The 26,235-nt window shown below is 35.4% G+C and overlaps 1 pseudogene; it reads right to left on the reverse strand.

Annotated features, from left to right (window-relative positions):
* Positions 1-1,819: 1,819 nt before the first annotated feature.
* LOC142844877 (transcription factor BTF3 pseudogene) lies at positions 1,820-2,522 on the reverse strand (annotated as a pseudogene).
* Positions 2,523-26,235: the final 23,713 nt, after the last annotated feature.

Here is a 26,235-nt window from a genome sequence, read left to right on the forward strand (position 1 = left end):
GTTTTATGATTACTGAATATGTGTGCTATGTAGTATAGTAAGAATTAGAATGCAAAAACAGGCCAAGCTTGTTTTCTTGTCTGTAATGCGTGAGGGTGATCATTCCTTATTCTGTCTCCCACTGAAAGAATTTTGTTCCAATCTCAGATTCATTTTTTTGAGGTAGAAGGTACTCATATATGCAAAAATTAATAAATGAAAGTAACTAAATTTACATAACTATATAGATCATTTGCACTTTCTGTACATTTTATTTTATTTGTGCTTATTTTGCATAAAAAATTTCTATTTTTCACTCATACCTCATTCATCTTTAGAAAACAAGTACTTTAAATTTTGTTCAATATATTCAAATATATTATGTAAATTTAAGATCAAAAAAGTTTTCCAGTTAAGACTTTTAAATAGCATGTCATCCCTCTTTTTGAAAAAAATTATACCACAATTTACTAAAGTTTTATTAAATGTGTTGGACAGTCAGTTGAAATAATTAAAGTTATAGATACTTGATCAATGTGTAAGTTATTCTATAGATTAATTTTTTCTATGCATATGTATGTATTTTAGTGTTTTCTTATAGAATAATTTTATGTATTTCATAGATATTTGTTTCTTGTATAGATTATCTTATTTGTTTTCATTTCATCTGTCCTTTACATTCATAGTTTAGATGATTAGTGCACTGCAAAGTGTTATTTATAATCAAAATTAATTTAACTATAAATATTTATAATTTTCCATAATTAATGTGTTTAAATAGCTTGATAATTATTGATTCCAACGTCAGCATAAATAGAACAACATCTATATTTTTAAACAAAGCTGTTGGTGTCATAAACTACTTAACGAAAGTAATTTGAGTAATGAATATTAAATGCTAATTTTTACTAGGTACAATCAAAGTAACATCTTTTAAAAATTAGCAACAGTAATGGTTATTTATGGATTATAAAATGTAGACTTGAAATGAAATTACTATTCTATGCAAAGAAAGAATGTTTGACAAATATGTGAGAAACATATACATTGAGTCAATTCCTTTAAGTATTAAAAAAAATAATCATTCATGAAGATTTCATTTGGACTTTTATGAATAAGACATTATGTATAAAACATGAAACAACTGAATGCAAAGAATCATTGTGACAGACTACTCAAATTGACAACTTACTGACTGATATTTTGTTCACATAGTCTTTTTCAGGTAACTTCCTTTTCCTCGTGTCAGACAGGATGTCTCCACAAAGCCCAAGAAATAATGATAGTAAGTCAGAGTCCAAAGGGACTTGCAGAGGCCAGCTCTTATATAAAATACTCAGTGATTAATCTGGAACTTGCTTTAATTCCTAAGTTGGCTTTATGGGTCACCACACTATAAATGAAGAATTTGAGACTCTGAAAATTTATCAGTATCTTTAGTTATTTTCTTAAATTTGGTTTTGTCCCCTAGAATTGAACTTTCTTTTATAATATGGTTCTTCAATACAAACCTATTCTTGACTCCTTGTTTCTTTATTCTAAAGCTGCATTTCTTTAATTATTTCCTGTCTTAAAGCTTTCAAACAGTTTCATGGCCCTTTCACATTCTCAATTCTGTCCATATATTTCATTTGCTCTCCAATACTGTCTGACCAAGCTTGCTTCTGAATATCTCCATGGGTTACCAAGTTGTTTTTTTTTTTTTTTTTACCTAGTCAAAGAATTTTATTAACCCTTTTCCAAACTTTATTCCCAGGCTTCTTTAGCTTAATTTGCTGCAAAGAATGACTTGTGTTTAAGCAAAACTGAAAAGAGCTGCAGTGTCCAAGGGGTTTGGGCTTAAAAATATTAACGATCTAGATTTGATCAGATCCATAAACAAAAGACCTTTAAAAAGCAGCCATGATATAAAATAGCAGCTCCTGTAACTTCTGCAAGAGTCACTTCTTCAGAAGTCGCCTCCGTTCAGTTTGCCTCGTTCTTAGAAGCCTCATCAAAATTCTCCACCAGGTCTAGGACTTCATCATCATCATCCTCTCCAGTAGCAAAGGGTGCTTTTCCATCCACAGATTGTTTGGGCAGAGCTTCAGCCAGTCTTCTGAAACTAGTCAGACTGTCTGCCCCAAGCTGGTTTAGAATACTGGGAAGCATTTCTGTCAGTTGCTTTGTCTCGGTGTGGCCTGTAATGGTGAAGGTGTTTGCTGCCAGAGAAGCCTGAACTTTAGGGTTGTTAAGACGGATCACTGTTCCTTGGCTTGTAAACATGTTCACCTCTTCAATACCAGAGATATTGTTCACCCCTAACTTCTTTAAGGAGAACTGCAGTATTTTATCATCTGCTGTGGCTGTTCTGTGAACCACCTTCTTCTTTCTGCGAGCAGTTCCTTTCCCACCAATGTGCACTTGTGCCTGCAGCTTGGCCCTTTTTCTCCTGGTTCATGATCGTTTCTTTCATCTTGTCGGAGTGGAAATGGGGCCACGCGGGGGACTAGGGTTCGCGCTCAGGGGGTCTCGGGCGGACCAGCTGAGATAAGGCGCACACACGCAGGAGGCAAGATGGCAGCCAGAGGGAGGCCGGAAGTGAAATGTCGCCCTGGGTTACCAAGTTTTGCTCTGTCTCATCTAAAGTCAGGAAACCCCTTGAGGGCCCTGTGAAGATGATTTAAGTCTCTCTTACTCATTCCTCCAGTGTTTTCATTTGTTCGGGTGGGTTTTCACCTTGATATTTCAATCACTCCATCCATCTACTTGCGACTTTTAGTCCTGATTCTGTCAGGTTGTATATATTAGGACTTTCTCCCAACTTTGAGCTCCACACCTTCATCAGGCACAGGCATTTTATCTCCATCATGGTAGAGAAAGCATGGAATTGATAATATTGAAAAAATGAACCAAAATACCAAGAAAATACCAACAATAACAAAAAACCAAAATACCAACGAACACCCTGAAACAAAAAGAATAGGGTAAGTTAAATGATAAATAAAATTTGTAAATATTCTGAATAAACAAAATTCTCACAGAAAATTTTATTATGTTTTTAAAAATGAAAAAAAAACTGCTCATGCTGTGTCACTTTCTGTAAGTGAATAATTAAGAGCAGCTTCATACTGTTATAATAACCATAGTCTGTCTATTGAATCAAAGGTAGCATTTGATGTAATAAACAGAGGAAATATTTGATTCAAGAGGCACCAAAGTAAAAGTGACTTTTGTAGCTTCATTTCTTTCTCAATTTAAAAATAATTGCTTTTATGAGTGGTTTGTACTACATTTATCCCTCTCATTCCAGTAGAGAACAGGAAAGAGTAGTGAATTATTGAATTCTCTCGAATTGTACTTAGAAATGACAGCAACCACATGCATGCTGCTCTTTGGAAGAAGACCAGGTGCCCTCAACCATTAAGCCATCTTTCTAGGCCCATCATTACAAATTATATCACAGCTCTTTTTCCCTGGACTCTGTTTTTCAGAGCTGCTTATTTTTTTTTTATTTTTTCCTCTATAGACAGCTAATTTAATATATGCTGAATTAGGAATTGTGATTAAGTAAAATTAAAACATATCTTTCATCACATCTTAAATATGTTTTGTACGCTATGTTCATAAACTTATAGAACTTTTCGTCACATATTTTATAAAAATAGCCTTTTAAAAAAATATTCTTCTCTTATATATTACATCCCAACTTCAGTTTCCTCTCACTCCTCTCTCCAAGTCCATCCCCTCCCCTCATTCACTCCTCCATTACCCTTCAGAATAGGCCAAGTCACCCAGGGGTATAAACCAACCATGCACATCAAGTTGCAGTAAAACTAGGAACATCTCTTCATGTTAAGGCTGAATGAGGCAACTTAGTAGGAGGAAATGGTCACAAAAGCAGGCAAGAGTCAGAGACAGTTCCCACTTCTACTGTTAGTAGGCACACAGAAGCATCAAGCTACACGATGATAATATATATGCAGAAGATTTACATCAGGCATACACCAACGCTCTGATAATCTGTTCAGTCTCTGTGAGCCTCCATGAACACAGGTTAGTTGATTCTGAGGGCTGTGTTCTCCTTGTGTGCTTGACCCCTCTGGTTCCTATAATACTTCCTCCCTCTCTTCTGCAGGACTCCCTGAGTTCCACCTAATGTTTGCCCGTGGGTCTCTGCATATGCTCTTCTCAGGAGAGAGATGAAGCCTCTATGATGACAAGTATGTGAGGCTCTGGTATATGAGGGTAGCAGAGTCTCATTAGGGATCATTTTATGGACATTTTTGGTCATATTTGGTTTTAGCCTGGATCTCTGGCATATTCGCACTCTGATTCCTGCACTCCATAAAATTTCAAGCATGGATTTACTCTTGTGGGAGTTTTCCTAGCACTGGTCTCTATTTGGATCAGTCATGGTTGGTCAAACCACAAGATTTTTTAATTGCTTAAAGAAATGCAATTTTGATACATTTTGTTTTTGACAGTTTTAAGACAAAACACTTGATATTAGATGATAAAAAGACTGAGTTACAGGGAATGTTGATATGATACTTTTCCCAAAACATTTCAGAATTGAAATGTTTAGTTGAAATTTTATTATTTCTTCTCATAAGAGGTTTGAGAAGTACTGTGTGCTCTTTCCTAATGAATCACTATGGTTATGATTTGTTTTAAGATGGTATGTTAATCAGGCTCCAATTTTGATAATGATTGACCTAAGATAAATTTCTGGTATTCATGAGAATACGCCGTGATAGAAGTGTGTGTCAAGAAAGGAATCTGCTGATCTCTTGCTAATCAGGAAGCATAAACAATAGCAGAAAGAATGGACTGAGAACAAGCTATGGCATTCACAGTCTTGCCTCCAGCAAACTACTTCCTTCCTCCAATTACACCTGACTTTCAGAATCTCTAATGGAGATAAGGCCTTTACCAATTGCATCTAAAGAAAGTTTCAGATAAAGCAAAAAATATAAGAACTATTATTTGTCTTTCCATTAATGTCTTAATGGAAGTTTCATGTTGAGGACATTCATTATTTTGTGAAGAGTATTATTCACTTAATAACATTATTTTATATACATAGATAATCTAGGAATATTTAAAATGTGGCAACTGACCTGTTAGTCATCATTAGTGTATTTTTGTTGTTGTGTAATTACTGTAAAAAATCTCCTGGGATTGATGATCAATGTCAATTAAATCTGTAGGTTGAGGACATAGATTAATTTATCTAAACTTTAATTTGTATAATGATCAAATAGTAGTAAACATAATTGACACACACATTATTATGTAAGCTGTTCAGTCTTTTTGCCCATTGCTAGGTGTTTTAGTCAATCATGTACTAAACACACAACATGGTTTACCTTTTCAACATGTTTACTTCTAATTCTGATTAAACTTTAGTGTGAAAACCCCAAACTTCTTTAGTAACCTATATAAACTGAGACTCTTGAAGCATCATGATGTCTCCAATAATTATTTTAAACTATTTTGTGAATTATATATTTTAACATGATTTTTAAAAATTATATTCCATTTTTTTCCAAAGTGTACACAACTTTATTGAAGATAAAATTTATTTTTTAATAGAAGATATTGTTATTTCATGAAAAATATGGGAGATCACTCATCAAGAGAATACAACATTACCCTACATACAAAATACTCAAACTAGAAAACCATGACAAATCCAATATAATCTTCACTTCTCTTTTGAGGAACACCATCTCATGTTATCACTGCAAATCCTCCTGATACAAGGGCTTTGCCAATTTTAGAAACTCTGTTTTAAAGAAGTTAAGTCTTTGTTGTTGATACCTGGAAGGACATAGGAATTTGGTTTGAGTATTTTTGCAGTCAAGTCATTTGTACTAAGTAGTTATGTCTGTCAACAACATGTGATCTCTCTTCCTTGGAGCAAAGAGGAGGTCTGTGAAAAAGCATCTGGAAAAAATGTTTCTCTTTATGGACAATTCAACCTGGGAAATCTTCCTTTAGTGTATGGCAATTCTCTGCAAAACAAGGGTAAGCTTTGTTTGTTTACAACAAGTGTTCAAGCAGTAAAAATAAAAGACAATTCTGAGATTTGGAGAAATAGTAAAAAAAAAAAGTGTGGTGCATTGAATCAGAAATGTCACCTTAGGCGCATGTATTTGAACACTTTGCCCCAGTTTCTGGTGATGCTTGGAAAAGTAATTGAACACTGAACCAGTGTCTTGTTAGAAGAAGTATATTACAGGAAGTTAGCTTTGAGTGTTTTAACAAACTGTTCCTGTTCTCTCTGTGTACATCCTTCTTATTTTCTCTGTGCATCTTTCCGGTTCTCTCACTGTCCAACCTGTTTTCTCTGTACATCCTTCGTATTCTCACTCCCGTATGTCTTAGGTGCTTCTGAGATGTGATCTCTCAGTTTCCTATTCCAGCTGCTTGGTGCCTGAAATTTTCTACCTATAGGGATTGTCCATTTTGAACAATCAGCCCGAATAATCTCATTTAATGCTTACTTTTGCTTGTGGTATTTTATAAGAGCAAAATAAAATAAAAATAACTAATACAAATTGTATTCCAAGTCAGTCTCTCTCTCTCTCTCTCTCTCTCTCTCTCTCTCTCTCTCTCTCTCTCTCTCTCTCTCGTGTGTGTGTGTGTGTGTGTGTGTGTGTGTGTGCCTGTGTGTGTGTGTGTGTGTGTGTGTGTATGACAGAAATGGCAGCAGGATTTCAGTGCCAAACACAAGAATAACCATAGCACCATAGCTGGCTTTAGTATTCCTGGGGTCTTTTTTGCTACTACTTCATAATGCTCATTCATATTTTCTTATGCATTAAATGTCATAGATTTTTGTTTCAAAGAAGAATGGATTATGAGTTGAAAAATACAGTTTAGTCTTGTACCTGCTTATAAGTCTTTCCCCCAAATTAAACAAAATCACATATTAGTCCTCAACATTCTCCTTTTTTACATGAATATGACACACACCTTAAGTTCTTACAGCATCTCTGTAACTCCTGCCTCTTCTGTACAATTGTTTCGATCCATCTCCACCCTATGCACAGCCTTCATATTGTACCTTTCCCTCCAGCCAGTTCTCTTTTTGAGCCTCCAAAAAAATGACATGTTTAAATAGGTTTCAGAGTATAAGTGTCATTGTTGGTACTCTTTGTCTTTCCACCTTTCTCATGCAAATTTTGTTTCCTGTGACTAAGAGATATTTCAGTGGTTTGTCTTCCAGAGTTTAGTTCAGTGTAGATAAGCAACAAAAAATAAATGAAGCAGGCACAATCAATAGTCTGTGTATTTGAAGTCCATTTTGAGATTCAGCACAGTACAACACTTTATTCTTTCAATGACCCTGGTACTTGAGTATGAGCCCTCTTACGAATGTGTTTTTCAAATGAATTTAGAAAACTTTAAGCAGATGTTCTTAGTTCATCTGGTTGGGAAGAGATTTGCTTTGCATTTATTTTCATGGTCTACATCTCTCCTCAAGGAGAAAGTCACAGGAAGGATACCTTAGAGTTCACAGAGGACTAAGGCTTCATGACATTTTTTCTAGGACATTTTTTTTTTCAGAATGAATGTGATGGTGTTGGAGATTTGTTCTTTAGGCAAAATTAATCTTAGAAGACATTCTATTTCAAGTCATGGCATTTTTGCCATGTTGCAGTGGTATTTTTGTAGAACATAATGTCTATTTCAGTACTGTGAGCATAACTTTATATAGATTGCAAAAAGTATGGAACAAGGGAAGGAAATGCATACTGATTTCCTATGTCAGTGGTAGCATCTCTGAATAGTATGCCTGTCCTCACAAATTAGAGGTGAATACAGCATTCTGTGTGCTGAGGAGGAAAGAGAATTGTCAGTCTCTTCAGGCAAGTTGGAATACACCAACAGTTACATTATCTACCTGAGGAAACATTTACATCTCTTGGCCCCTATTGATGCACTCTGTAGTAGATTAGGAAGAATATTGGTCATTCCTGGCTTCAGTTCTTCTCATTCTGCACAGTTAGAGGAGAAATAATTCTTAAAATATTTGAAAACAAAAGGGAAGGAACATTTCTAATATTCATGCACTGCAAGAACCATGGTATGGTAATATTTATAAATTACACTCAGCTTTACATCCTGCCTCTGTGCCTTGCCTTGTGAATCCGGGCTAATTAGTTAATCAGATTCATGACCTCAGTGATTACTTTGTGTTTCAGGTCAATTGTATTGTTATAGTTTGTATCTAAATTCCAATAAAGGTTTTTGCTTCCTAAACACTGGTGTTATTGAAAAAACACTGAGCCTTAAGAATTTTGGCACTACCCTCTCAACAGACCACGGGATCCTGGTCCTTTCCTTTTGCTTTTTGTCATCCATCCACTGTATAGTTCTGCTCAACCACACATTTTTTTAATCATACATTGGCCCATCACACAATGCAAAACATAATAATGCATTAAATTTCTTAAATTATTGAGCCCAAAGAAACCCTTTTCATGAATTGAGATCACAAGTACTTGTGGCAGAAAGCAGACTAGTAAAACTGTCAACATTTGCAGGACCGAATATGAACCTAAAACAATAACCAAAAAGAGCCTCTAATGCATTGATTCTTATAATGTTTATCAAACATAAGCTAATCAATTTAGTTCAGTTGTTCCCAACACAGAAGATATATAACATATACCATGTATATCAGATATTTACATCACAATTCATAATAGTAGTAAAATTATAGTTATGAAATAGCAATAAAATAGTTTTAAGGTTGAAGATTACCACTCCAGGAAGAACTGTATTAAAGACTGGCAGCCTTAGGAAGGTTGAGATTCACTTGTTTAGTATTAAATCTATGACATAGTTCCTTCTTTTGACAGAGGATAGGTGAGTTGTTATACTAAATTACTAAGTCCTTGAAAATAAAAACACATTGATTGTTTTCTTCATGTAGGTGATTAAGTCAAAATAGCCATGTCGTATTTATAATACTAATCATTGCTATTATACATGAATACTGATAATGTTAGATGATGTTTAATTTTATGCTTTTTAATGGCATACCTTTAAATATTCTTAGCTATATACCAATTTTTTATTAGAAAAATTGTAAAAAATGTAGCTCATACAACAACCACATTTTTGGTGCAACCCTGAGTTGGAAGTAATGATAGGCTAGACCATATTGATTTGGTAACATTTTTCTATTTCAAACTGAAATGCCTATTTTAACAAGCTTATTTGCATTTTAGTTACTAGATAGTATGTCATGTTTTAAAGAGTTTGAAATTTTTAACTCTGCATAATTAATTTAAAGTCATGATAAATAGTTTCAGTCTACAGAAGAGAGACGAAAAATATCATATTTCTCACTTTTGTAATGTAGAAATGCTGAGGGACAATGTTCTGTACCCTGTCAATTGTATTTTAATAAATTGCAGATTGGCCATTAGCCAGGCAGGAAGTAAAGATGGAGCCATCAGGGAGGAAGCAGAGGTGGGGCGATAAGAACAGGAGAACACTGGTAAGAGGAAAGGTCAGTCTGCAGTTGTCATCTAGAGAAAGAGGAAGCAAGACGAGACTGCCTCACCAAAAAAGGCACCAAGCCATGTGGCTAACATAGGCAAGAATTATGGGCTGATATAAGTTATAAGATTAATAAGAAGCCTGAACTAATAGGCCAACCAGTTTATAATTAATGTAGACCTTTATGTGTTTCTTTGGAACTGAATGGCTGTGGAACCCGGTGGGACAGAAACCTCTGTCAACAGAGAAAGAAGATTAAATTTGGCTGTTGTTTGACTTCTTTCATTCTTCATCTCATATTTAAGAGCAAAATGTACAAATTTTGACAAAAAGAATGGAAAGAAGAAACAAGGGAGGGAGAAAGTAAGGAGTAAGAGAAATGAGAAAAATGCTAAAAATGGTAACGTTATATTAGTTTGCCAAGACTATGACAGAAAATTACCAAAACTATGTACTTTAAAACACCAAGTATATATTTTTCTACAGTTTGATAAGTGAGAAGTCTGATGACATAGGCTTAGACGGGTGGAAGATCAGTCCCTAACATCCAGAGGAAATTTCCCTTTTCCTTTATCAACTTCCTTCAGTTCAACTGTTCCTAGGCTTACAAATGCCTTCCAGAAGTCTCCCAGTTTCTGTCCAGTCCTTATACTTCTCGGATATCTGGTCTCTTACAAGGACATCAGTGTTGTTGAGTTATGTATTGACCATAAACATTTGTTGAGTTTATTCTAACGTATCTTTCCTGACCGTGTTTCAAACTGTAGATAAATTTCAAATTACTAGAATGTAGGATTTCAGAGTAAATATTTGTGAGAGAAATCAACCTATATGACTAGTAATTGTTTCTGAAAAATTAAGGCAGACACAAAGCTTTAAATAGCATAGCTGCTGGTTCACTATAAAACATGAGGGTTTGCTTTTCCAAAAGCCAGAATAATACCATATACAATAAATTAAGCTAGTAATACCCCAAGATTTCCCAATACACTAACTATAAATTACCATATAGAAAAAATCTGTTTGAATGATTGTTTGTATTTAGTAAATCCCATGGGTTCTCAGGCAAAACAATGATTTGAATCATTTATTTCTTTCTATCTTTAAAATAAAATTAATTTATAAGCATTTTTAAAGGCAGTTTTGAGGAGCTAATGGAGAATATAAAACAGACTTTTCATGGAAAAGATTCAGATGGAAAAAACAAAAACAAAAGAAACGGAACACTAGCAGAATTATGGCAGAGGAAGGGAGGACATTTCCCCACCTCACACCCAGGTCACTATAAACATCTATAGATAGATAGGTCAGAAATATACTATCTTTTTAGTACTTCCTGTTCAATTTTGGTGACAAGAAAATTGTAACACCCAAAAGTACCTGTATGTGTATTTTCTTCAATAACAATGAGAACAGAAGAAAAATAGAATGACACAGATTATTGTACTAAGTTTTTTGAGAAAGTTTTTGTTTTTATCATTATCTTATATCACTTTGGGAATAATAGAGGACCATAACTTTAACTTGTTCCTTATATCACATTGGGAATAATAGAGGGCCAAAACATGTCTATAGCAGAGTGTGCATGCTTCTCTGCTATTTGAAAAAAATCTGTGAAGAGTGTCTCATTAAACAAAAATAGATCCTACTTATATGATGCAGAAACCATTGTCAGGATAAAATGGGCCAAGAGAGACTTAAATGCATTTCTGCAATGATCAGAAACAGAGAAGGTTGTCTAACACATAAATATGCCTCCAAGAGAAATAAAAACCTGGAGTTTTGCTCTGTCCAACAACCAATACTGGGTGTTCCTCTGGTGACCCCTGCCTCTGTACTCATCCCCTTTGTGTATCTTTTGAGGTTTGAAATGGCTGAAAGAGATGCAGCTGTTGTAAGTTCAGCAAAATATCCATTACTCTCCAAAACTTTTATTTCTTGTGTTTTATTTCACCAAATGTTTCTGAAGATCTCATGACATTACAAATGGCATTCTTTCTAAGCACATTATTGGTATTATTTAGTAAAATATATCATGATGCTATTTTTACATGCCATCAGTCTTTTTAACAATTCTCACACTTTATAATTTTTATGTCCTAAACTACTATTAAATCATGTACTAAATTATATTACAATATTGTTATATTATCGATTTTTGTTATCATTACCTTTTAAAGACTTAAATACTATATATATATATATATATATATATATATATATATATATATATATATATCAGAGCAAGGAGTTTCACAAAGATCATTCACCCAAATAATGTTAAGTGTAATGAACTTTAGCAATGAATAAAGTTTGATGTGATAAATAATGGACTATTAAAGATTCATTATTAAGTAGTGCTAGGCTGGCCTTCTGACACATATGACCAATTCTTCAATTTTTAAATGTTTCTTCTGTAGATTTGTACTCAAAACATTTTGAGATTCCACTTTGTTCAAAGACCCTAGTAGATACTTTCATTAATATAAAACATAAAGTATTTTAGCCTCAAATTTTCAAGAAGTTTTTATGCCTAAAGATTATGTTTATTTGCAGATTTTCCCATTCTTCAACCAGTGGAAATACAAGCCTACTACAAAATAGAAGGGAGAGCATTACAGCCATTGCTACAGCCTATAAATATAGCTATCTGAATGTGAGACTAACACCCTATGGCTGATATCAATCAGCAAGCTCCCGAGCTTCAAAACAAAACCATGTTTTTTATTAGCTAATTGCTTTTAACCTTCCCAACTGTGCATGCCTATTTCATAGCTGCTCTTTGATTTAAATTGTAAGGTTATGGTCCAAGGCTTATATCTTTGGGGAAATGTGGTGGTACAACTTCAGTCCTTAGCTCTATTACAATTAGAAGTTACATTTTAAGAAATTGTTTTCCTAAGATCAGTGAGAGAGAGAGAGAGAGAGAGAAAGAGAGAGAGAGAGAGAGAGAGAGAAGGAGAGAGGGAGGAAGGGAGGGAGGATGGAAGGAAGAAAAAAGTAAACAACTTATAAATACCTTTACCTTCGTATACAGATATCTATCTTTAAAACACTGGAGAATAATTCTTCAGACATTAAAATTGAATTCTTGTTCTTGTGTTCTAACATGACATGTTCTGAGAAAACACCCATTACTGACACTATTGGAATGAGAAAAGAATTAGCACAGAAAAATCAGACTTCATTTCCTATAGTGGTTACTGTGGGCAAATCTATCTTACAGAAAAAATAGATTTAAAATAGAATTTGTAATGACGCTTACAACTCTGCACTGATCAAAACAAATTGGGTGAAATGATTCAGGCATTCTCCTTCATTTTGGTCACAGATAACAGAATTATTTTAATTATTTGTAATATTTTCTAGGTTAAATTTATTCATTCATAAAACATGAAATTTTGTGAACTCTCCAGTGATCAAAACATAATATTTTAAAATTTCTGACACTCACGGACATTTGTTTTCAAGTAGAAGTGTTTTAAAAACCAGTTCTGGGCTAGGAACACAGCTCAGTGAAGTAGTTGATCACATTCTTAGCAAACACAGGCCCCTGACTTCAGTCTCTAAAACACATGCTGTCAAAGTTGAAGAATAGCTAGATGGATACAAATTCTTCAACTTTGACAGCATTTCAATATTAAACTTCCCTGAGATAATGACCTAAGAGGAAGGTTTCTTTCTTTACTACTTTAATTCAAGGCACCTGAAGTCCTTTAGTTTAACAACTTTTAAAATTAAATGATTATTTTAGTACTATATACTACGCCTTTTGTTTATCCATAGACCCAACTTCAAATAAAATAAAATTTTTATATTCTTTTGTTTGGGTTTTTTCTTTTAATGATTTGTGATTTTAAATATTTTAAACTTTAAAACTTTTATGTATTTTAAAAGGCTGCTATAAATAGAAAAACGATTAGCAGATATCTATTAAGTGCTTGCAAAATGGTTATCTGTGTGATTATGGAAAATAATAGCCTTTCACCTCTAAAGTTCAAGAAGATTTGCATCAAATTGCAGAGAATTACAAAGGTACCTATGGGAGCAAATCCCAAGAGAATACTTCTCTTTTGTATAAATCCTCCCTGACTTAATTTATCAGATTTATTAGCTCAAATTCATCTCTATCAAGAAGCACAATGAATCCTTTCCCTAGGGGTTAGATGCTGCATTTTTATGTTCCTTGGGAATGAAATGGACAATGAGCACATGGTCAAAAACTAAAAGAATAAAATGAAAAAGTGGAACAGTTTGAATTTGGCATTGGAGAAATTTTATGAGAGTTTTAATCTGAAATCACGATATTGTTAATTTGGCTGATGGGTGGGAAATAGCAATGCCATTTAATGACCTTTAGTAATATTAGAAAGTATAATCAAAATGAGTGCTGGCAATTTCAATCACATATATAAATGGTGGTGATGGTACACACCTGTAATATCAGTACTCAGGAGGCAGAGGCAGAGGCAGGTGGAACTCTCTGAGACCAACCTGGTCTACACAATTGGTTCCAAGTTGGCCAGGGATTCACAGAGAAACCTGGTCTCCATAAACCAAAACCAAAATAAGAAAAAAAAAAACAGAAAACAAACAAACAAAAAATAACCAAGCAAGCAAACACGCAAAAAGAAAAACAAAAAAACAAAAACAAAACAAAAAAAACAAAAAGGAAGAACAAAGAACTCTTCAATTACACAATTGGATAATTATTTCAGTATTTTTAATATGAATTTTCTATCTCCTTCCCACTAACAAGAGAACAAATTCCAAGTGAAGTAAAGACAAAAAATATTACAAAACCTAACATCCTGCTTGGCCAAAAGTCTTTAAGTAAGGATATCATAAAAATGCATTATCATGTTTATTAAACAAGGTACAATATACAATTAAAAATTTAAAGAAGTTTGATCAGTTTGTTAGAGATATATAAAAAGTTATAGAATATCAAAAATAACTATATCCAAAATTAATTCAAGAGACATGAAATTAACATAACATAGCTCAAAATTATAGGCTTCTTTTCACGTGGAACAATAAGAGGGGACAGAAACCTATAAAAGGAATTAATTTTATGTGATCTCATGATGCCAACTAGTATAAAAACCTTATGAAAGAAAACTGTGCATATTAATAAATGACAGTACTTTTCAAATGAATTTGAAGGTATTTTATAACCAAAATAGTTTTTCCTTTGCACATATGTTTCTGGGTTTCTGAAGAAATATAACAATGTGAAAAAGAGACATTCTCCCTGCGCCAAAAAGATGGCAGCTGCTCTGATACTTAAGTAGGAGTTAAATTTACATTTTGGAACTAGGTTCTTAAATTATAAAGTAGATTATAAGCATGCCTCCAAGCCTTCTTCTTTTATTACAGTATCCTTACATAGAAGCCATCGTGATTCTGATGGCAGAGATTAGCTTGAGTAGGTGGCACTGCGTTAATTCACATACCCGTTGCCCTGGGATACCTAAATTTAAGCTGCCTATTCTTTCTTAGGGCAAGAAATAAAAATAAAGTGTGCCATTTTCTTGATGCTGTGCATTTCAAAACCTAGACTTTGTCTATTTCGTCCAATTATTCACTTTCTTCTCTATAAAAGAGGTTTCATGCTTCTAACTTTGGTGGAGCATCCAGGAAGTTGGGGTGTTTGTTGAACACAGTTTTGGCATTAATGAACTGGGTATGTAAATTCTTAATAGGATGTGTAGTGACTTCCAGTTCATTCACTCAGTTCAAAACATTCAGAGGTATAGCATTCAATAACTACCAGTGGCATACAAACAAATCTGCATACAAATCACCAAGACCTTGAAAGCAGGAATTGGATTTTTATATGAATAACTTGTCTCTTGAGATGTTTATATAGGGGTTTTCCAGTGCTGATTCCCAGTGAAGCAAAGACAAATGTCAGGGTTATGTCTTGCATTGACTTGTAGTATGATGTAGCCAAATGTACAAGTTGATATTTCCGAAGAACAAAATGTTTCCAAATAAAGAAAGCACATCTTTGTATTTACCCTCAGAGATTTGCTTAATTGAAAATATTAATTAGAATTTTTGAGTGAATTCATGTTTATAGACACAAATCCTAAGGATTTATTAGCTAATGCCTCTCCTAACATACTTAGTTTAGTGTTACTAACACACACACACACACACACACACACACACACACACACGCACGCACACAGGAGGTGACTAGTTGTATCTTTCTATGTTCCAATTAAAATGGGTTGAGGAGTTAAAAATGTAACTCCCGGATATCATGTTGGATTTAAGTCAACATGCACTTTGCACTTTAAAAAAAAACAAAAAACTATCCACAGGAAATTCTCTTGTGCTCTCTGACAGCTTGTGATTAGGTAAAAAGAAAACAGAGAAAACATCATCCGAAGCTGCATGGCCTTTTGTGCAGAGCTGTTGTCAGTACCGTTAACCAGTTTGCACTTGTATGATCAGCAATTGCAGCAGTGCTGCATAAAGTAGATTCAAATGACAGATGTGTATGTAAAACAGAGCTCTGAGTGTCTCTTCCTGTGCCCTCCTCTTAAAGCTTCCTCTCAGGGCTTCCTGTCTCCACGGTAACAACATCACTGTGATGCTGCTTCAAGTGTGTTTTGAAAGCTGTTTCAACCTGAGAAGGAAGCACATGGCAGAACTGCCTGCATTGCTGCGTATGCCAGATTAATTTTCTAATGAAAACTACATCTTGCTTATTACTGGTCAAAAGTATGTATTATTTCTTTTATACTATCTATCTTCCTCCTCCATGGCTGGGTCCAGAGGATGGACATCTGCAAGGAAAAAAAAATATTTTCTCTTTTGATGTAACTTTAGAAGTGATATGTTATTATGTTTAATTTTGTCTATTAGGAAAGAAAAGCACAAGTTATGCCCAAGAGAAGTCCATACAGGCAGTTTGAGGCTCTCTTCCTTGTAAGTGCTATTGCATGGCAGCAAATCATGAAAAACCTTTACAGCTTTCCAGTAGGAAATGAAATCTGTCAGAGAAAGTAAATATTTGTCTTTCTGTAATGAACTGTGTACATTATTCATTTCTTTGTTGTTTTATTGCGATCTACTGGTTTCTAGAGTCTTTGATACATTCCCACTCTGTTGAGATGACCCAGCATCTAAGTTTAGATGCTGAAGTAAAAATCAAAAGCAACAGTGCACATGCATTCCTGTTGGAGAGACAACTAAATATGCAAAGGAGCACAGGGGGAAACTGAACATGCCAGTATCCAATTTAGGATTCAGAAACCAGCCTTGCCTTTCTTTATATGCTTCTATAACACACAATTCCAACATCTTCATGCCCTGAGGCAGGGCACAAGTGCAAGCACAAGCAAGCACATACAAACTCACAGCGAATAAGCAAAATTTTCCAAAACAATTTGCCAGGGGACCAAAAGCACATTAACTAATGACATCCACTCCGAGCCAATCACAATACACCAGCAGTGACTGCCAGTTTCAAAAGGATCAACCAAAAATGTTCCAGTGGCAGCTTAATTTCCCTAATGCCATAAAACCCCCAACTCGTTTACAATAAAGATCTTTTACATAGGAATCTTTCAGGGACCTTCATTGCCTCCATGTCTCATGTCTTCTCACCACTTGCCACCCCATCCACCCTTCTCCCACCCCCAGAAATGGGAATTGCACAACAGACATCAGCAACCACTACAACTCGTGCCCAGTATGGATGGACTTTTTTTTTTCTTTTCTTTTCTTTTCTTTTCTTTTCTTTTCTTTTCTTTTCTTTTCTTTTCTTTTCTTTTCTTTTCTTTTCTTTTCTTTTCTTTTCTAGCTTTTTGGGTCCTCCTTACCCAGTTTTGGGCATTTTTCTTTCTCACTTGCTGCTCTCGCTGCTGTGTACATCCCGACTTTCCGCAGGCACCTTGAATTCAGCCCCTTTGGCTGTATTCGGTGAGCTGACCCCTATTTTTGTTTTCTAAGCCCTTGGTGAGTTGGGGCTTTTTTTCATATCCCTACATTTTCCTTTGTTTGTTCTCCTGGTTAAGAACTCTCCATCGTGACTCGGTTTATCCCAGTGCCTCCACATAAGAGCCAACCACCTAGGGAGGCAGAACCAATAAAGGACCCTCAGACTGGTCCTTTTCACCCAGAGACACTGTGTGAGGACAGAGACGCAGCCTAAGAAAACGCGGAAGTCCCTCACCATAAGCAGTGCACTCGGTCTGCAAACAATACTTTCCCTTCCATCCTTGTCCTTATGCAACTGATGTTTTCTGCACGAGTCACCCACAGGATAGTCTGAAGGCTCTCTTGCTTTATGGGAAGTCCCGAGCACTATTCGGAGCGTGGACTGTTGGACTTCATACCCTAGTCTCTCTTCTCAACTAATCCAGTTAAGTGTCATCAGGGTGGTGGCCGGTCTCTTAATACACAGAAAGGCTTTGGCCGATATCCCCTTTCCCTTCTGGGATGGGAGCATTCTCCTCAGATGGTGGCTTCTTCCACTAGTTTGACCTTGGAACGAACGTGGCGACCTAGATGCAGTTGTTGCCATGCACCTGGTGACTTCTGGCTGCTTTCTTTGCTGGCCCTTCACAGGCTCACATTGTCCTCCTCCTAAGACCCATCATGAATGATGCCCATTTCCCTGATGATGGGGTCTTCCCTTCTCTGCCAGCGCTGCCACCACCCCCTCCCTCAAGTTGACAAGAGATCTGGGAGTCCATGCGAGCTCTGATGCCCTAGATCTTGCCCGCTTTTTCACCTCTACCAGGCCTCACACCCACAATACTCAGAACCTGGACAGAAGCCCATTTTCTGGCAGTTTTGCTAGTTATTCTGGCAGTACCTCAAAGCTGAGCCTCTGGCTCACTCTTCCCAACTTCCTGGCCCCATTGAACCATGATGTGGAGATTACACCACCATATGACTTTGTCCCTTGACAGCTGCAGGATGGGCGGGCCCCTGACGGTTTTGGGACCATCTCTGTCTTCTGAGGACCTAGTTGGCCCCTTCCTCCCTCAGTTTTTTTCCTACTCTACACTGTACACAAATGCAAAGCTCAAGAAGTGCTTTCCCCTCCACTCTGTGGCTTAGTCAGTCAGAGGCTCTGTATGAAGCATCCTGCAGTGGAGAGAGGGCATTGATGCTCCCTCCCCAGCTGGACCTTTGGAGACCACATCAGGCCCTCCAGTCCTAGATGGAAACAGCAACTCCAACTCCTCTGGTGGTGCTGGTACAGTTGGTATGGGATTGATTAGTGATGGCACATTCCCTGGGGAGAGATGGATTCACTGCTTTAAGAGGGCGAGACTGAATCGTGGAGGGGGAACCTTGAAAGACGGGGCAGGAATGGTACAGAGAGAAGAGATTCTCTGTTTTATGTGGGCTGAAGAAGGTGTCCCTGACCCAGCAGGAGTGGGTTATGGAGAAGGGGTGACTGGACTAACCTCAGAGGGAGGAGGGCAGCCTCAGAGGAAAAGTGTTGCCTACTGCTCCAAAGTGAAGGAGGAGGAGAAAGTCCGTTGCTGTCCTTTGTACCACCCAAGGCATCCCATTCCCGGCTCAGCATTCCTGTACCACTAGCACACATAGACCTAGAGAAGCCTGAAAGGGAGAACACATTTGTGGTTAAGGTAGAAGACCCTTCAAAATACATTCTGAAGACAGCTGATGCACTCCATGTGAAGGCCTGGGTGTCTGAAATCCAGGAGTGCCTAAGCCCAGGACCCTGGCCTGCTATCAACCCCTATCTCATTACTCTTCCGGGAACCCAACCTTTTGATTGATGACTGGTAGTCAAAGACAGATAAGAGCCTCTCTGGAATGCCAACTTAAGATAGTCACAGCCCAAAATGTTGGGGGGTTCTCAAGGTGGGGCTCCAAAAAATCCGTAACTCCCACTAGGCCACCTGATAAAAATAGGATGAAAAGGGTGAAATAAGCCAAGGCAATAGTGCAAGCAAAAGCATGCACATGCAAACTCACACTGAATAAGCAAAATTAGCTAAAACAACAAGTCAGCGGACCAAAAGCACAGTAACTAATGACGCACATTCCTAGCCAATCACAACACACCAATAGTGCCCGCCTGTTTCAAAAGGGCCAACCAGAAACATTCCTGTGGCAGTTTAATTTCCCTAATCCCATACCACCAGCCACCCCCCCTCCAGGACCCTCTTATAACAAAGAGCTTTTACATTGTAATCTTTCAGAGTCTGTGTCATTGCCTCTATGTCTTTTCCCCCTCTGGCCTCCAGGAAATGGAGATGACACAACAAGCAGCAGCTAGAAGCCTGCAACAGCTACAGTTCCCTCTGAGGAACATACTTCCATGCCCTATTATCAAGATAATGTGATGCTGAGTGCTTGCTTATAAATTCTTTCAAATTTTAAGAAATAAAAAGTTGGTTTTAAATATTAATTAAGTATGTAAAAGTAAATTATATTAGTGAATGATCTTTTATTAGACTTGTATTATTTTCCTTAAAAGGCATTTTTCCTTCTGTTAGATATTGACATAATATGTAATTGAGAGGAATGTAAGATAATCAAGCAAGATTTTAATACATATTTATTTACTGTGAACAAAACTATCTTAAGCAAATAAAAACTAAATTTAAGGCTTTATTTATTGTATTTTGCCAGCTAACGATCTATTCCAAAATTACATAGTTAAAAGTGATAGTCACCTGTCATCTCTCACACTGCTGGTTATTACCTTCCATACTCCTAGGATTTCAGAGATATTTTTGCTGAACAGTTGAACATTTCTTTTTCAGATTTTTTTTAGGAAATTACTAGTAGGTTTCAGCTGGATTCACATGTCTCTGACGGCTTCAGTGTAGTTGGAGGATAAGTTCCTAAACTAAACATTGACAAATTCATTTACACACGTCTTTTCCTCAATGCCTAGATTCTCTTCCTTTATTTTATAACTTTATAAGATGGCAAGTGGTCTCTCTCCTTAGCATTAATCAGAAAATACAAGGCAGGGATTAGAATATCTCTTATAATCCAATTTGTAATAACACAGCATTAGTACTGCCACATTGTATCTGTGGGTAAGACAGGATTTTCCAGAGATACAGAATCAATAAAAAGTAATTGAAAGGTAGAGGATTACATAAACAGCTAAGTGATTTTGCAAGGGAAAGTCATTTGGATAATTATAAAGATTCAGGAAACTTATCAAAGACTGTCTCCAAGTTGGAAAAACAAACAAAACCATAATATCTCTCAATTCCAGTCCAGAGTCATCAAACCTGGGAAACTCATGATATACTTAGTTCAAAGTTGGAGGCCCGTAAAACAGGTGGTTTCTCTTTCAGTATCAAAGCTGGAAGAAAAGGAGCATGGTGTTTTGATACATGGGAGCAAAGAAGAAAGTTACTACTGCTCCATAACTGAAATAATAAATTCATATTTCCTTTATTGTATTGCTTCACTAAGCTCTCAGTTAATTTGGTGGAAGTGCCTGCATTGATGACAGATGACAGAAATACTGTTACAAGCTATCTACATTCTCCTGATTACAGTCAAGTTCTCACCTAAAATAGTTTAACGGTTAGTCACACATTGCTACTCAATCCAATGTGGAAAGAACTGCAAAAGTCTATCAAATCATTGGAGATTGGTTTGGAGTATGGCATTTCCTATAAACACATAGATATTACAAATAATATAATATCAATGCTTGAAGCCTGCTCTGTGATATTCTCTTTTGATTTGAATTCTTCTGTTACAATTAGACAGTCACATGATCTTCCATAAACTACATGCATTTTTTCACTTGATTTCTTGCTTTCATTTCAGCAGAAATAAGAAAAATAAAAAAAATTGTAGCTGATAAAATAATTAATGTCTATTATTAATTGCTAGAATTAAATTGAATCTCCGCATGTGTATCAAGTCTATGTCTCTTCTGCAATCTATACTCCATAGATTGGAAATGTTTATTGTCTACCAACTTACATTTTAGTAAGTATTACATTAACATTCAAAAGACAAGTTTAGTAACACAACTCTTTTTTTTAGGTGGAAATACTTCTTTTCCTTTGCTGTAAGCAAAACTAGCATCAAGACAAATGCGTATTCATACTTATTTTCTAGATTTGACTCAATGCATCAATTTTGAAGAAAAAAATTACTTGACTAGTTCCTATAAGCACCACTCAGATGAGTACATAATGTGGCTTTTTACCTATTTGTGAGTCTAAATAACTCTCAGTACCATGCCACGCTGGACCTAGATTCCAGGGTGACTCATAGATAAAGGTTCAATATTCTGTGTGCCTCAGAATTACTCAGTATGCACCACTGATTCTGCCACCATGTGTGATGTATTAGTGTTAACACAAAGCATGGACAGTCTCTGGAGATACCATGTCAGGACCAATTTCTAAAAAAGTGAGACTTGTGAAATGACAAGGTTAAAATAATTCTTCTTGTCTACTTTTTGTTATTTTCCAAATGGCAAATTCCTCTGGCTGTTAGAGAAATGTACCCAACTGAGAGACTTGCACAACCAATGATAATACAGGAAGAATTTGCAAATTTTCCAATATTAGGGTTCCACAGACTAGGCACAATTAGGTACAAGTTGAAAAAAGTCCCACTGTCTAAAACTGCACTTTTCTTTTATTGCTCCTTAATTCCAAAAATCCCATCTATTTTAATGGCTGTCTTAGAAAGTTAAACATTAGTAAACCCTGTGCCAACTAATCACACTACTAGAAATATACATTGAAAACTGTATGTTCATACAAAACCATATCTGAGATGTACAGAGAACTTCATGTATATTAAAAAGGCACTAGGGTAGCAGAGACAGGTGGATTTCTATTACTTCGAGGCCAACTGGTCTACAGAACAAGTTCGAGGACAACCAAAGCTACACAGAGAAACCCTATCTCAAAAAAACAACAAATGAAAAGAAATAGAAAACAAACCAAAAGCCACAACTTACAAGTTGTTCAATTGACAGAATAGATAATGAAACATCTGACAATTATTTTCAAAGGGATTCTAATGAACATACAGGTAAGTAAACTAATGGTGAATACAACTTAGCAGAATCTCAATGGCAGCAATATTTATATAAAAAACTAATCTCAGTGTTGAAAATAACACACCATGGCATTTTAATGAAAGTCATGACAAACAAATGCATCATGATAAAAGAACAGAGCAGCTATCACACCAGTTAGAATGAGGAAATTTGACTTCAGAATGATACTGGGAAGACATTGTTCACCTGATTACAATTGTTTTATATAAATCTGTGTGTCATATGTTAAACTTTATACCATTTTACTGTTATATCAATTCTAATAATAATTAAATATAGTTTTACTTGCCATCATTTTCTAAATGGCATAGTGTTACAATTATTTGCATTGCATATTTTGTATGTTAATGTTACAAGTATTCAAAAGGTAATGGCATGTATTGACAAAGGATGTGTATAGAACATATCACATTTACATAGAGGATTTCAGCATCTATCAAAAGATTCCTATATTCATAAGAGTATTGGAATTTCCCTGGATATAGAAAAACACCTAAATATTGCCATATTTGTTTTAGTAAGTCAGATGTAGGGAAATTAATGAGTTTGGTGTTGCTAGCATATAAATGTTTCTAATAATTATTTTCTGATCTTTTCAGAGTGGCTTTTATCAACTTACTCTTTTTCTTAGAAGAACTGTGCCTCATCATTAAGGGTAGAGTACAGTTAATTATTGTACTCTGGGTACAGACTGAAGCCTCTCTCTAATGTGTATATCTTTAGTTAAATTGAGGCAAAAGTATTTTTCTATAGGTTTAGACATGCTTGGATAGTATTTAATTTGAATATATTTAGGATAATTTCCAGTTAATGATCCAGTAAGGACTTTGTACTCCATTGATTTATCTGAATGCCACAATAAATAATAAATAAGCAAAGCACCAAGAGAAAGTGACAGAGTAAGAAAACTACTGGAGCCATAAAGTAGTAACCTTGAAGTCCATCTGCCAAATATTGTAATGTCTGAAGCAGGGAAGCCTGCTGAAAACTTAAACACTGCAAGGCTGATGGCCTCAAGCATACAGATTTCCTGTATAGAAGGTGTCATCTTTCTGATAGGCATATCCAGCTAGGCTTTGATTTAGAGTAGGTGATCTAGGACTTCAGACAGGCTACTCTAAATAGAGGAACTGTTCCTATAGAGACACCATTCAATAATACAGAATGTCTGGTATGAGATGAGATGAGTGTCAAAAATTCCCACCAGGTAATTCTATGTTCTAGGAAGGAGTTTGCTAGCTGAGAAGGATTTTTTGAGGGAAAGCAAAGCCAGGAAGCAGGAGCTATGAATATGATATCCAAATGTGTAACTTTTGGCCTTCTGGATGGCAATTAGAAAAACAAGCAAAGAAAATGTTTCCCTGAAGTAAAAAATTTTACACATTGAATGGGAGGGTGTTTTACAATAATGCAAATAATGATTTCCCTATTCATATTTCCACTTGTCAAATGGTCCCTTTCAAAAGTATTAAAAACATAAAACAATATCCTAGGTCCATATATAAAATCTGCAAAAATGAAACATTTAAAATAAGGAAAGAAGATAAGTAAAAACAATGTGGAAAACTATGTATTACAGTTTTTCATATTTCACAGGTAAGAACATAAATTTTCATTAAAGGAAGTAAAAAAAAAAAGAAAAACATAAATGTCCAAAAATAAGCTGGTAGACAATGAAAGTAAATGAAAACTGAAGTAGAAAATTTTAAGAAATCACTTTAAATATGTATATAACCTTCTTAAAGAATAAAAACCAAGGTAAAAGTCATAGAAAGAAAATACAAAATAAAGCAACTCTCTCTCTCTCTCTCTTTGGGATGGTATTTGTATGTGTGTGTTTGTGTTTGTGTGTGTGTGTGTGTGTATTTATGTTTCGGAAGAAAAGAAAAATACTCAGGAATATATGAAATGTTTGTATAGAGACCTACATTTTAAGATTAAACATATTTTGTTTTGCAAGAAAACATTAATATCGAAATAGATCTTGATAAAAATCAACAAAATTGAAGAAATTTAAAATATGCAAATATATAACCACAAGAATAAGAAGAAATACCAGGAATCAATTAAACCATGACAGAACATGAATGTGACCCAGTGATACTGAAAATATTATGAATGGCATACAGAAACACTCACAGAAGGCTTGTTCATAATAATAGATTGAGTCATGTAATGGTGGCTTCTCAGAAGTTCACTGATTTGCCTGTTTGGTTGGGGACTGAGTATAGTTGATGATGTCTAGTGTTCTATTCCAACATTCATATTCTAAGAACAAGGAGAGCCCATGAAATGAACCCCAATTTAATCTAAAGAACTGAGACCAAGAAGCTCCATCATAAAGAAAAGAGCACGTTTTCTAGATCAAACAGAAAGCAAACCTAGCTTTTACTTATCTTTGGTTCATTTATGGCCCTGAAAAGACTATATGAGTGAGGCTCTCCTTTATTCAGTCTATAAAGTAGAGCTTTTTTAGAAATACCTTCGCAGTGGCACCCAGATAACCTATGCCAGCCCTTTGGAATCATCTCACCAAATTTAATACCTTTCTATTAATCCAAGAATATTATATTTAGAAAAACTGGATTTAAACTTTTAAAAAATAGCAAATGTGCTTGTTTACACTCATACATTAAATTTTCAATGATTTGCTAATTAGATAATAATTTTAAAGTTAAATATATAATAAGAGAAACTACATTAAAGAGATTAAAAATATTGAGTTTTTAAAAATTAAACAAATGTAAAATTTTAAAACCGTGTTGGGGCTGGTGAAATACCAACTTTTAAGAACACATAGAGCTCTTACATGAAGATTGAGTTAGGTTCTACTACCCAGGTTAGACAGCTCACAACAATCTCACTGACCTCCACAGGTAATGTACTCACATATACAAACCTTCACATATACCAATGCCAGACCTCCTTAACCTTATTCCCTGGAGAAAGGTGAGTGGGCTGCCTGCCCGTTCAGCAGCCTTATGATGCAGGACAATCAGATCCATAGCCCCACAATGCAGGACAATCAGATCTGATAGGGAGTTAAGTCAAAACAGGAGCTCAGTTTATTACTGTGAGCATCAGGTTATTTAGGTTAAGTGACATCGTGTGATGTGGGTGTACCTCCAGCCAATGAGAGAAAGCCAAACCCTCCCTCTGGCTGGAGGGGCATCTACCTAGTTTTTGATGTCTCATCCTTACTTGGTTCACTCAAACTCAAGCCAGGCATTTCTCTGTTCTATAGGCCTCAAGATACTGGCCCTGAGATAATTGTGGCCCAATACACTAACAATAACAAAACATAATAAAATAAAATAGCCTCTAAATCAATGTTTTTATAACATAACAAAATAATAAGATATTTGTTTAAATAATACATATCTAAGATATAATTGGAATTGATATAGAAATCATCTTTTAATAGTACAAAGCAAATACACATCGAGAGAATAATATTAGGTATCACATCACATGAAGAATTTTAGAAATTTGTATTTGTAAGGAAAATTTATATTTTGAAAGACTGTGCCTTGTTAAAAGAAGTCAGAAGGAATGTGAATACATACACTATAAAGTTTTCAGAAAGTTTGAAAATGTAGAGTTAACACATCTTACTACTCTGTACTCATAATAAAGAGAGTCTTCTGGGAGAGGAGACACTGAAATCATTGAGAAAATTTTGAATTATACTCAAGTCC

This window comes from Microtus pennsylvanicus, chromosome 2, assembly GCF_037038515.1.
Source record: "Microtus pennsylvanicus isolate mMicPen1 chromosome 2, mMicPen1.hap1, whole genome shotgun sequence".
In the NCBI taxonomy this organism is placed as follows: Eukaryota; Metazoa; Chordata; class Mammalia; order Rodentia; family Cricetidae; genus Microtus; species Microtus pennsylvanicus.